The following is an 11,684-nucleotide window of genomic DNA, read 5'->3' as shown; positions in this document are numbered from 1 at the left end:
ACCAGGTGGGAGGGGGGTGGGGGGGTGGGGGGGGGTGAAGTCTGGACTGATGCTCATATTCAGCTGTTTCTTCTTCATGTGTTCTGAACTGGTCTGAACCAAGGTTATTATAGTTTTGCATTTTTCATTAGTTTTTATTTTTTTATTTCGTTTTGACTTTTTGTTTCCAATTTCAGTTTAGTTTTAATTCGTTTTTTAAAGCGGGTTTGCTGGTTTAGTTTAGTTTTTATTTTTTGAAAATGCTTAGTTTTAGTTTAGTTTTTATTAGTTTCAGTGTTAGTTTTAGTCTTTTTTTGTAATATGGGGTATTTGTCAGGGGAGAGATTCAAAAATTCACAAAATACTAGGCTTATGTATGAAATAAATTGACAAAGATGAAAACTAAAGACATTTTCTCTATAATTTTAGTTTATTTGAGTTAGTTTTATAAACACAAAATACAGTTTCAGTTAGTTATCTTTTTTTGTAAAGCCTCGTTTTTATTTTTATTTCAGTTAACGAAAAAAAATTTTCACACCTAGTTTTCGTTATTTCATTAGTTTTCGTTAACAATAATAACCTTGGTCTGAACACCACAGAAGAAGAGACAGACAAAGCCCATCATGTTAGATAAAGTTACAGGAAGTCTAGTCTCTAACCAAAACTCTGTCCAATAAACAAGCTGCTCGTGAGTCACGTGACTTTTGTTTACAAGCCCTGGCTGGCTTGTGGTCAGTTTTGAACCTAAAGGAACCAAATACAGAAATACACCAAATAGACTCAAAGTGAACTCCACACACTTTCTGACAGCTTCCTCCCTCCCTGTCCAGACGCAGCGGTTTGTGCACGCGCTCAAAGACGAGCTGGTGCAAAGCGCCCTATTGGCCATCCACAGCCTGTGCCCCGCCCACTGCAACCACAGCAGCCACGCCCACGTCGCCGCGGGCAACGGGACGCTCCGCGACCGCCTGCCGGCCAATCGGGAGGAGTACGACGAGGAGGAGTGGGCAAGTCGGAGTGTGTGTGTTACTTTTACCTTTTGCTTTGCAGTTTTTGTACTTGTTTATAAAGTGTGTGTGTGTGTGTGTGTGTGTGTGTGTGTGTGTGTGTGTGTGTGTGTGTGTGTGTGTGTGTGTGTGTGTGTGCAGGACAGGGCGTGGGCGAACGTCACCAAGAGCCTCAGCTGCATCATCGCCATGGCGGACCGGCTGCGGGGCCGGGAGGAGCGCTCCCTGGAGGTGACATCATCAGAGCGCCTGGAGGCCACGGAGACTCCAGCTCTCAGAACACCGGTGTGACGACACGTTATGTTACCTACTGCTACTGAGGCTTTACACTGAAAGACAGAAGATGGGGGGATGGGGGAAGATATTGAGCCTGTTACTCATTTCTGTTCACCCGACATGGGGAATACTGCTGAATTCAAACAAAAGGTCAACTTGTAAAATCTGTCTGACAACCAGAGGTGGGGACTCGAGTCCAAGTCACGTGGCTTGGACTCGAATCACGTGACTTGGACTCGAGTCACGTGACTTGGACTCGAGTCACGTGGCTTAGACTCGAGTCACAGTTTCAGTTGCTTGAGACTTGACTTGATGTATGAAGAGAAGACTTGAGACTTGACTTGGGTTCTGGTGACTTGAGACTTGACTTGATACATGAAGAGAAGACTTGAGACTTGAGACTTGACTTGGGTTCTGGTGACTTGAGACTTGACTTGATACATGAAGAGAAGACTTGAGACTTGAGACTTGACTTGGGTTCTGGTGACTTGAGACTTGACTTGATACATGAAGAGAAGACTTGAGACTTGAGACTTGACTTGGGTTCCGGTGACTTGAGACTTGACTTGATACATGAAGAGAAGACTTGAGACTTGAGACTTGAGACTTGACTTGGGTTCTGGTGACTTGAGACTTGACTTGATACATGAAGAGAAGACTTGAGACTTGAGACTTGAGACTTGACTTGGGTTCTGGTGACTTGAGACTTGACTTGATACATGAAGAGAAGACTTGAGACTTGAGACTTGACTTGGGTTCTGGTGACTTGAGACTTGACTTGATACATGAAGAGAAGACTTGAGACTTGACTTGATACATGAAGAGAAGACTTGAGACTTGAGACTTGAGACTAGACTTGGGTTCTGGTGACTTGAGACTTGATTTGATGCATGAAGAGAAGACTTGAGACTTGACTTGACTTGGGTTCTGGTGACTTGGGACTCGACTCTGACTTGTACTCTGATGACTTGAAAAGGTTTCTAAAGTCTTGACTTGAGATCTTGTGTTTGTGTAAATGACTCAGATTGAAAGTGATGAGATTTGTTCCAGCAGACGACTGAATTTAAATTCTGTTTTCTGAATTTGTATGGAATGATTGAATTTATTGAAGTTGAAACTGATTCTAGAAATCAAACTCATGGCGCTCTTACCAAGTTTTTATCCTATTAAAACCATATTGCATTGAAAAGTCCTAGATATTTAGTTTTCTTTAAGATATTAAATTGATACTGGACTCTTGATTTGTTCTGACTTGACTTGCTGTTCTACATTTAGACTTGAGACTTGACATTAATGACATGGACTTGACTTGGACTTGACTTGTCTTGACGAATTTCTGAATGAAACAGAAAGTTTGGGCAGGACGCATCAGTGGGAGGGGCTCATTTGAATATTAATGAGATATGGAGGAAGTGGGCAGTTGTGGAGGAATATTCTCATCTGGGAAAAGAGTTTTAGGTGAAGCAGCGAAAAACAAAAACAGCTGAACTCAACTGCATGCTGTTCTCTCTCTCTCTCTCTCTCCCTCTCTCTCTCTCCCCAGCCTCCCCCTCCTCCTCCTCCTCCCCCTCCTCCCCCTCCCCCTCCTCCACCTGCTCCTGGCAGGAGGAGCTGCTCCCCCTGGTGGTCACCCTGCGGGACTGCGTGCGGGAGGCGGTGGGGAAGGCCCGGGCCGCCATGACCTTCGTGGTCCTGCAGGGGGCGATGAGCGCCACCGTGGCCCGGGGGACCGCACGGCTGGTCCAGCGCCGCCACGCCGTCTTCAGCCAGGCTGTGAGAGAGAGAGAGAGAGAGAGAGAGAGAGAGAGAGAGAGAGAGAGAGAGAGAGAGAGAGTGTGTGTGTGTGATGTTTCTTATACTGTATAACTTTATAACTCAGTCCCACAGGTGTAACCAAGTCAACTTTGTCTCTCTCTCCCCCCCCCCCCATTCTCTCTCTCTGTCTCTCTCTCTCTCTCTCTCTCTCCCTCATTGTCTCGCTCTCTAATTCTCTCTCTCTCTCTGTGTGTTTCTCTTTCTGTTTCTCTCTGTCTCTCTCTTTCCTCTCTCTCTCACTCTCCCTCTCTCTTTCATCTCTCTCTCTCCTCTCTCTCTTTCTCTCTCTCCCTCTCCCTCATTCTCTCTCCCTCTCTTTCACTTTCTCTCTGTCGCTCTCTTTCCTCTCTCTCTTTCCTCTCTCTCTTTCTCTCATTCTCTCTCCCTCTCTTTCTCTTTCACTCTCCCTGTCTCTCTTCCCTCTCCCTCTCTCTCTCTCCCTTTCTCTCTCTCTCTCCCTCTCCTTCTCTCTCTTCCTCATTCTCTCTCTCTCTAATTCTCTCTCTCTCTCCCTGTCTCTCTCTCTCTATTTCTCTTTCTCTCTCTGTGTCTCTTTCTCTTTTTCTCTTTCTCTGTCTCTCTCTTTCCTGTCTCTCACTCTCCCTCTCTTTCCTCTCTTTCTCTCTCTCCCTCTCTCTCCCTCATTCTCTCTCTCTCTCCCCCCTCTCTTTCTCTCCCTCATTCTCTCTCTTTCTAATTCTCTGTCTCTCTCTCTGTCTCTCTTTATCTCTTTCTCTCTCTCTGTGTCTCTTTCTCTCTGTCTCTCTCTTTCCTCTCTCCCTCTTTCCTCTCTCCTTTTCTCTTTCTCTCTCTCTCTCGCTCTCTCTCTCCCTCATTCTCTCTCTCTGTCTCTATCTCTTTCTGTCTCTCTCTTTCCTCTCTCTCTCACTCTCCCTATGTCTTTCCTCTCTCTCCCTTTCTCTTTCTCTCTCTCTCCCTCATTCTCCCTCTCTCTCTCCCTCATTATCTCTCTCTCTCTCTGTCTCTCTCTCTCTCTCTCTCCAGCTCTCAGCAGTAGTATGTGGTTTTGTGTTGAAGCTGTATGGATCTGTGGAGGATCCGGACTTCCTGCAGCAGCTGCACACTGTAGGAGTCCTGGCTCAGTTTGAAGGCCTGCTCAGCACCTACGGTACACACACACACACACACACACACACACACACACACACACACACACACACACACACACACACACAGGTAGGTAGGCAGGAAAGTAAAGAGAAAAACAAACGAGAGAGAAGAGAAGGGGAAAAGAGCAAACAAACCTTACACTGTGTGTGTGTGTGTGTGTGTGTGCGTGTGTGTGTGTGTGTGTGTGTGTGTGTGTGCGTGTGTGTGCGTGTGTGTGTGTCAGGTGACGAGGTGGGGATGCTGGAGGACATGGAAGTGGGCGTGGCCGACCTGAGCGGAGTGGCGTTCGCAGTCACCGAGGCGAAAACCGACCAACCAGACGACCTGCTGCCCACACTGAGCGGAGCATGGTACCACACACACACACACACACACACCACACACACCACACACACACACCACACACAAACCACACACACACACACACACACCACACACACACACACACACTCTAGCGGTGTTAAATCTGTGTCTGATAAATACGCAAGTCAAATCCACAAAAATATCAAAGCTGGTTGTTTCTGTCGTTTTTGGCTCTGCTTTTATTTGGATTTCTTCCAAGTAGTTTTGACTTTTATCAGTTTTGACTTTTGTTGAGTTTTAGTTTTGATTTTTATTGACTTTTATTAGTTTTGACTTTTATTGACTTTTATTAGTTTTGACTTTTATTGACTTTAATTAATTTTGACTTATTGACTTTAATTAGTTTTGACTTTTATTGACTGTTATTAGTTTTGACTTTTATTGACTTTTTTGTTTTGACTTTTATGAGTTTTGACTTTTATTGAATTTTATGAGTTTTGACTTTTATTGAATTTTATTAGTTTTGACTTTTGACTTTTATGGGTTTTGACTTTTATTGACTTTTATTAGTTTTGGCTTTTATTGACTTTTATGGGTTTTGACTTTTATTGACTTTTATTAGTTTTGACTTTTATTAACTTTAATTAGTTTTGACTTTTTTGTTTTGACTTTTATGGGTTTTGACTTTTATTGACTTTTATTAGTTTTGACTTTTATTGACTTTTATTAGTTTTGACTTCTATTGACTTGTACTAGTTTTTACTTTATTCAGTTTCGTTGACTTTTTTCCAATAGTTTTGAATTGAAGGTTCTTCTACTGTTGAGCTCAGTGGAAGTCTCAGAACTCAAAATGTAAATGGAAAATATATATACACACACACACACACACACACACTCACACACACCCTCAGCACGGCCCCTCTCTGTCTCCAGGGGCGGTCTGGTTGTCGAGGTCCCGTTGCCCTCGCAGACCTTCGCTGCGTTGCCGCGGGAACTGAAGGAGGGCAGTTTGATACCACTTCACCCCGTTCTCTTCAACATCGGCATCAACCAACAGCAGAGTCTGGCTGAGAGGTACACACACACACACACACACACACACACACACACACACACACACACACACTCATTTTTTACTACAATTTCACAGTATTACAATCACAACATTTTCAGCTATTAACACTTTACCGCCAATTGCTTATCTTATCTTATCTTATCTTATCTTATCTTATCTTATCTTATCTTATCTTATCTTATCTTATCTTATCTCATGTTAAAAGGTCTTGGATTTGGCTTTCTGAAAAATTGACCAGAGAAAAAATCGATGAGGTTTTGGTAAAATGACCAAGTTGCTTATACAAACGTATTAATTAATCTGTGTGTGTGTGTGTGTGTGTGTGTGTGTGTGTGTGTGTGTGTGTGTCAGGTTTGGTGACAGCTCCCTGCAGGAGAGAGTGAACAAGGAGAGTTGTGAGCGTCTGAAAACCTACTGCAGCTCACTGAGAGACAGACTGCCACATGTGGGTAAGACTGTCTGTCTGTCTGTCTGTCTGTCTGTCTGTCTGCCTGTCTGTCTGTCTGTCTGTCTGTCTGTCTGTCTGTCTGTCTGTCTGTCTGTATATCTAATATCTGTCCAGATCAATAACAACCTGCTGGAAACACAAACCTGCAGCTTCAGTTTGAACACTTCATCATACCTGTCTCTCTCTCTCTCTCTCTCTCTCTCTCTCTCACTCTCTCTCTCTCCAGCTGGTATCCAGTCAGTGTCAGACTTGTTGTCGTCTCTGGATCGCAGTGTAGAAAGCAAGAAGAGGAAGAACGTGGAGGTGCTGTGGACCGCCGCCTCGGTAAGACACTGACAGTGTATATTGTATTTACTTAAATTACTGTATATTCACATTTAGGGTGCTGTATGTTCACATTTAGGGTGCTGTATATTCACATTTAGGGTGCTTTATATTCACATTTAGGGTGCTTTATATTCACATTTAGGGTGCTGTCCGTTCACATTTAGGGTGCTGTATATTCACATTTAGGGTGCTGTATATTCACATTTAGGGTGCTGTATATTCTCATTTAGGTTGCTTTATATTCACATTTAGGGTGCTGTATGTTCTCATTTAGGGTGCTGTATATTCTCATTTAGGGTGCTGTATATTCTCATTTAGGTTGCTTTATATTCACATTTAGGGTGCTGTATGTTCTCATTTAGGGCGCTTTATGTTCACATTTAGGGCGCTGTATGTTCACATTTAGGGTGCTTTATATTCACATTTAGGGTGCTTTATATTCTCATTTAGGGTGCTGTATATTCACATTTAGGGTGCTGTATATTCACATTTAGGGTGCTGTATATTCACATTTAGGGTGCTGTATATTCACATTTAGGGTGCTGTATATTCACATTTAGGGTGCTGTATATTCACATTTGCGGTGCTTCACAAAAATAGGGGCCCAAAGTCTTTGTGTGTCTCTACCTGTATCTTTATGTTCATGTGTGTGTTCTTCTCTCTCTGTGTGTGTGTGTGTGTGTGTGTGTGTGTGTGTGTGTGTGTGTGTGTGTGTGTGTGTGTGTGTGCAGCTGTGTCGCAGGCTGAACGGCGTGCGTCTCACCAGCTGTAAGAGTGCGAAGGACCGGACGGCCATGTCAGTGACGCTGGAGCAGTGTGTGTTACTGAGGGAACGACACACACTCAGCCAGCAGCACTTCAGCCAGGCACTGCACTGCATGAGGAGGTGTGTGTGTGTGTGTGTGTGAGAGAGAGAGAGAGGTGTGTGTGTATGAGAGAGAGAGAGGTGTGTGTGTGTGTGTTTACCCCTGATAAAACACAACAAAATGACTCCAACCTCCCTTTCTCCACAAGTTCAGTACATCTCCACTCCTTTCCTCTTTTTCTTTCCTTTCCTTTCCTTTCCTTTCCTCCTCTTTCCTTTCCTTTCCTTTCCTTTCCTCATTCCCTTTCCTTTCCTTTCCTTTTATTTCCTTTCCTCCACTCCTTTCCTTTCCTCTTGTTATTTTTATGTTGAGTTGGTTCTACTTTAACCTTTCTGTTTTTTGTCTGGTTTTTGTTTTTCTTCCTTCTCTTTTCCTTTTGCTTTCTTCATGCCATTCTCGCATCCGTGTTCTTTTGCTTCCCTCCTTCCTTTCTCCCTGTCTTTCTTTTTTCTGCTATTCCTCCTGCATCTCCATTTGTTCTCTCTCCTCTCTGTCTCTCTGTCTCTCTGTCTCTCCCTCTCTCTCTCTCTCTCTCTCACACACACACACACACGCTCCCCTCCTGCTGCTCCAGGTCTCGTCTGTCCTGGGGTCAGATGCTGGGTTGTTATTCCCAGTCGGGACCCTCAGTCTCTGGGTCGGACCCGGGGGCTCGGGCTCCTCCCCCCCCCCAGCTCCTGGCCCCTAAGCCTCCCCGGCGGCACCTGTACCCGGTGGCCTTCCTGCTGGTGACCTCACACCTGCTGGTGCTGTGGCTCATCCTCAGCCTGGTCGTCCTGCTGGCCCGATACCAGTGACCCCCACACCGAGGACTGGGAGGACTGGACAGACAGGGCAGACTGGACAGACTGGGAATACTGGGCATGGGGATGGATGGATGGATGGACTGGTTGACTGATTGGTCATTATGTTATAAAGGAATACACCAACTTTTTGGGAGATTGTCCTGTTGGGCAACTTATCTGTGAAGTGATGAGTCCCTGGTAGATCACTGCTCCATGCTAACACTTTAGCATCCGCTATGTTGAGTGATAATAGCTCCACGCTAACACATTAGCATACACTATGTTGAGTGATAGTAGCCACGAAAATGAGAACTTGTAGCAGCTCTAAAATTAAATGTTAAGTAATCTTAAATGATATACAGCTGAGTCTGACAGTTTTGTGTAGCAGATTGGTAAAAAAATGTACACAAAATGTTAGCATGGAGCTACTATCTCTTAACATGAAGCTATAGTGTTAGCATGGAGCCTACTATCACTCAACATAGAGTATGCTAAAGTGTTAGCATGGAGCTACTATCTCTCAACATGGAGCTATAGTGTTAGCATGGAGCTACTATCACTCAACATAGAGTATGCTAAAGTGTTAGCATGGAGCCTACTATCACTCAACATGGAGCATGCTAAAGTGTTAGCATGGAGCTACTATCACTCAACATGGAGCTATAGTGTTAGCATGGAGCCTACTATCACTCAACATGGAGCATGCTAAAGTGTTAGCATGGAGCTACTATCTCTCAACATGGAGCTATAGTGTTAGCATGGAGCCTACTATCACTCAACATGGAGCATGCTAAAGTGTTAGCATGGAGCTACTATCACTCAACATCGTGTATGCTAAAGTGTTAGCATGGAGCTACTATCACTCAACATAGAGCATGCTAAAGTGTTAGCATGGAGCTACTATCTCTCAACATAGAGCATGCTAAAGTGTTAGCATGGAGCTACTATCACTCAACATAGAGCATGCTAAAGTGTTAGCATGGAACCTACTATCACTCAACATAGAGCATGCTAAAGTGTTAGCATGGAGCACTGGGGACACATGGATGATTCTGGTGTCTTTGTTCTCATCACAGCTAACTTGCTAACAGTCTAATAAAATGTTGGTGTATTCCTTTAAGTATTTATTTTTATTGACATATATTTGGTTTAACTTTCTTTCAGATGTCTATTTATTTATCCACCGATTTATTTATTCAAACTCTGATGTGTGTGTGTGTGTGTGTGTGTAGGAGTGTAATGTGTGTATGGATGGAGTTCTGTGTGTCTCAGTTCGTCACCTGAATTCAAAGACAGACAGACCGCTCTTAATATACTATCATTGATCTTTGGTGTGTGGTAGGAGATCAATCACTTATTGTTCGTTCATTTGTGTGTGTGTGTTTATATCTGTTTGCTTGTGTGTATTTCTGCATTTCTGTGCGTGTGTGTGTATGTGTGTGTGTGTGTGTGTGTGTGTGTGTGTGTGTGTGCAGGGAGGGCTGCAGGATGGAGAACGTGCAGAAGAACGTGGGCAGCAGGAAGTTCGCCTTCAGCTCCGTCCAGCTGCTGACCTTCCCCAAACTGTACAGACCGCCGGACGGCAGCTACGGATAGAGAGAGAGAGAGAGAGAGAGAGAGAGAGAGAGAGAGAGAGAGAGAGAGATGGAGAGAGAGAGAGAGAGAGAGAGAGAGAGGGGGAGCTTCCAAAGTTCTTTTCTGTAATTTCTGTAAAGATTTTTATCCAGATAAAATTGTTTCTAATTGAAGTTGTTTTGTTGTATTGTAAGTAGTGTGTGTGTGTGTGTGTGTGTGTGTGTGTGTGTGTGTGTGTGTGTGTACGCGAAATTCATCAGTCAGCGATGTGTTCAGCAGATGTTTGATTTACAAACATATTTCTGGAATAAATGAATACTTGATGACTCTGGATGACAGGATTTCTGTATCTGTCAGATATATCAATCGACTGATACGGTGACACCAAACTGAAACAGGTGATGCTCTTACCGCTGAAGTAATCTTTGGTTCACAACATGATTGACAGCTCCAACATTAAACTTCAGTCCTGGGTTCACTGGATGAGACTCCTCACAGACTGGATCCTCTGTTTTAGACACACTGATGAAAGGAAAGAGAGGGAAAAGAGCGGAGGAAAGGAAAGGAGAGGAGAGGAAATGAAAAGAGGAAAGGGAAGTAGAGGAGAGGAAAAGAGCAGAGGGAAGGAAAGTAGAGGAGAGGAAATGAAAAGAGGAAAGGAAAGTAGAGGAGAGGAAATGAAAAGAGGAAAGGAAAGTAGAGGAAAGGAAAAGAGCAGAGGGAAGGAAAGGAGAGGAAATGAAAAGAGGAAAGGAAAGTAGAGGAAAGGAAAAGAGCAGAGGGAAGGAAAGTAGAGGAGAGGAAATGAAAAGAGGAAAGGAAAGTAGAGGAAAGGAAACGAGCAGAGGAAAGGAAAGTAGAGGAGAGGAAATGAGAAGAGGAAAGGAAAGTAGAGGAAAGGAAAAGAGCAGAGGGAAGGAAAGTAGAGGAGAGGAAATGAAAAGAGGAAAGGAAAGTAGAGGAGAGGAAATGAGAAGAGGAAAGGAAAGTAGAGGAAAGGAAAAGAGCAGAGGAAAGTAGAGGAGAAGAGGATAGGAGAGAGGAGGAAAGGAATAAAGCAACTGAAAGGAAAAGAGCAGAGGAAAGGAAAGTAGAGGAGGGGAGAACAGTAAAGGAAAGAGGAGGAAAGGAAAAGAGTAGAGGAGAAGAGAGGCAAGGAAAGGAAAATAGAGGAAAGGGGGAAGAGGAAAGGAAATAGGAGGAAAGGAAAAGAGAAGAGGAAAGGAAAATAGAGGAAAAGAGCAGAGGAAAGGAAAGTAGAGGAGAGAAGAACAGAAAAGGAAAGAGGAGGAAAGGAAAAGAGCAGAGGAAAGGGAGAAGAGGAAAGGAGATAGGAGGAAATGAATAAAGCAAATGAAAGGAAAGAGAAGTAGACACTTCTGCTAAATTACATAATGTAATGTAATCAGAGAAAATGAAAGAAGAAAGGGAAAGGAAAGAGGAGGAAAGGAAAGGAGATGTTCAGAGGAAATGAAAAGAGCGGAGGAAGGGAAAAGAAAGTGTATGGGTGCGTTCCAATACCCATACTTCCATACTATTTAGTATGCCAGAAAAAGATTTAGCATGTCCCAATTCATGCATGTCAATGCAGTATGCCAGAAAATACCCGGATACCCTACTACATCCGGTCGAATTTTGCAGTATGCAGGCCAGCATGCTTTTTTGGCTATTCTGACCCACAATCCTCTGCGCAGCGGAAGACACGTCACTTCGACTGAGCCGCATGCTGAGCCGCCAGAGAGAGAAAAAAACAAAACAAACAAACTGCAACCGTATTGCTGCGACGGATATATAAGCAAGAGGGTCAAAGTTCAAGACGCAATGTGATGACGAAATAGTATGTCCCAATTGTCTGCCTACTACATGCACAGTACATACTTTCTAAGGGCAGATGTAGTACGTAGTGTAGTAAAAAGAAAAAGTATGCGATTTGGAACGCAGGGTATGTCTCGACTCAATGTGTATTTGTTGTTTGTTTGTGTTGTTCCTCCAGGCGCGAGGCGGCGCTGCTCCGCTCTCAGCCACCAACAGCTTCGTCAAGCTAGCCAGAGTTAGCCACACACAAGACAGGAAATCAAAGGATTTGTCCTTCAAAAT

General features: G+C 43.9%; 1 pseudogene; it reads left to right on the top strand.

Moving 5' to 3' along the window:
• Positions 1-809: 809 nt before the first annotated feature.
• Positions 810-9,918, top strand: LOC139662573 (type II inositol 3,4-bisphosphate 4-phosphatase-like; annotated as a pseudogene).
• Positions 9,919-11,684: the final 1,766 nt, after the last annotated feature.

Source organism: Centroberyx affinis, unplaced genomic scaffold, assembly GCF_046629955.1.
Source record: "Centroberyx affinis isolate AG114_WGS23_722 - 3 ecotype Tasmania unplaced genomic scaffold, CSIRO-AGI_Caff_v1 ptg003847l_1, whole genome shotgun sequence".
Lineage (NCBI taxonomy): Eukaryota > Metazoa > Chordata > Actinopteri > Beryciformes > Berycidae > Centroberyx > Centroberyx affinis.
The sequence above is the reverse complement of the archived record's forward strand: the minus strand, read 5'-3'. Positions and strand labels throughout refer to the sequence as shown.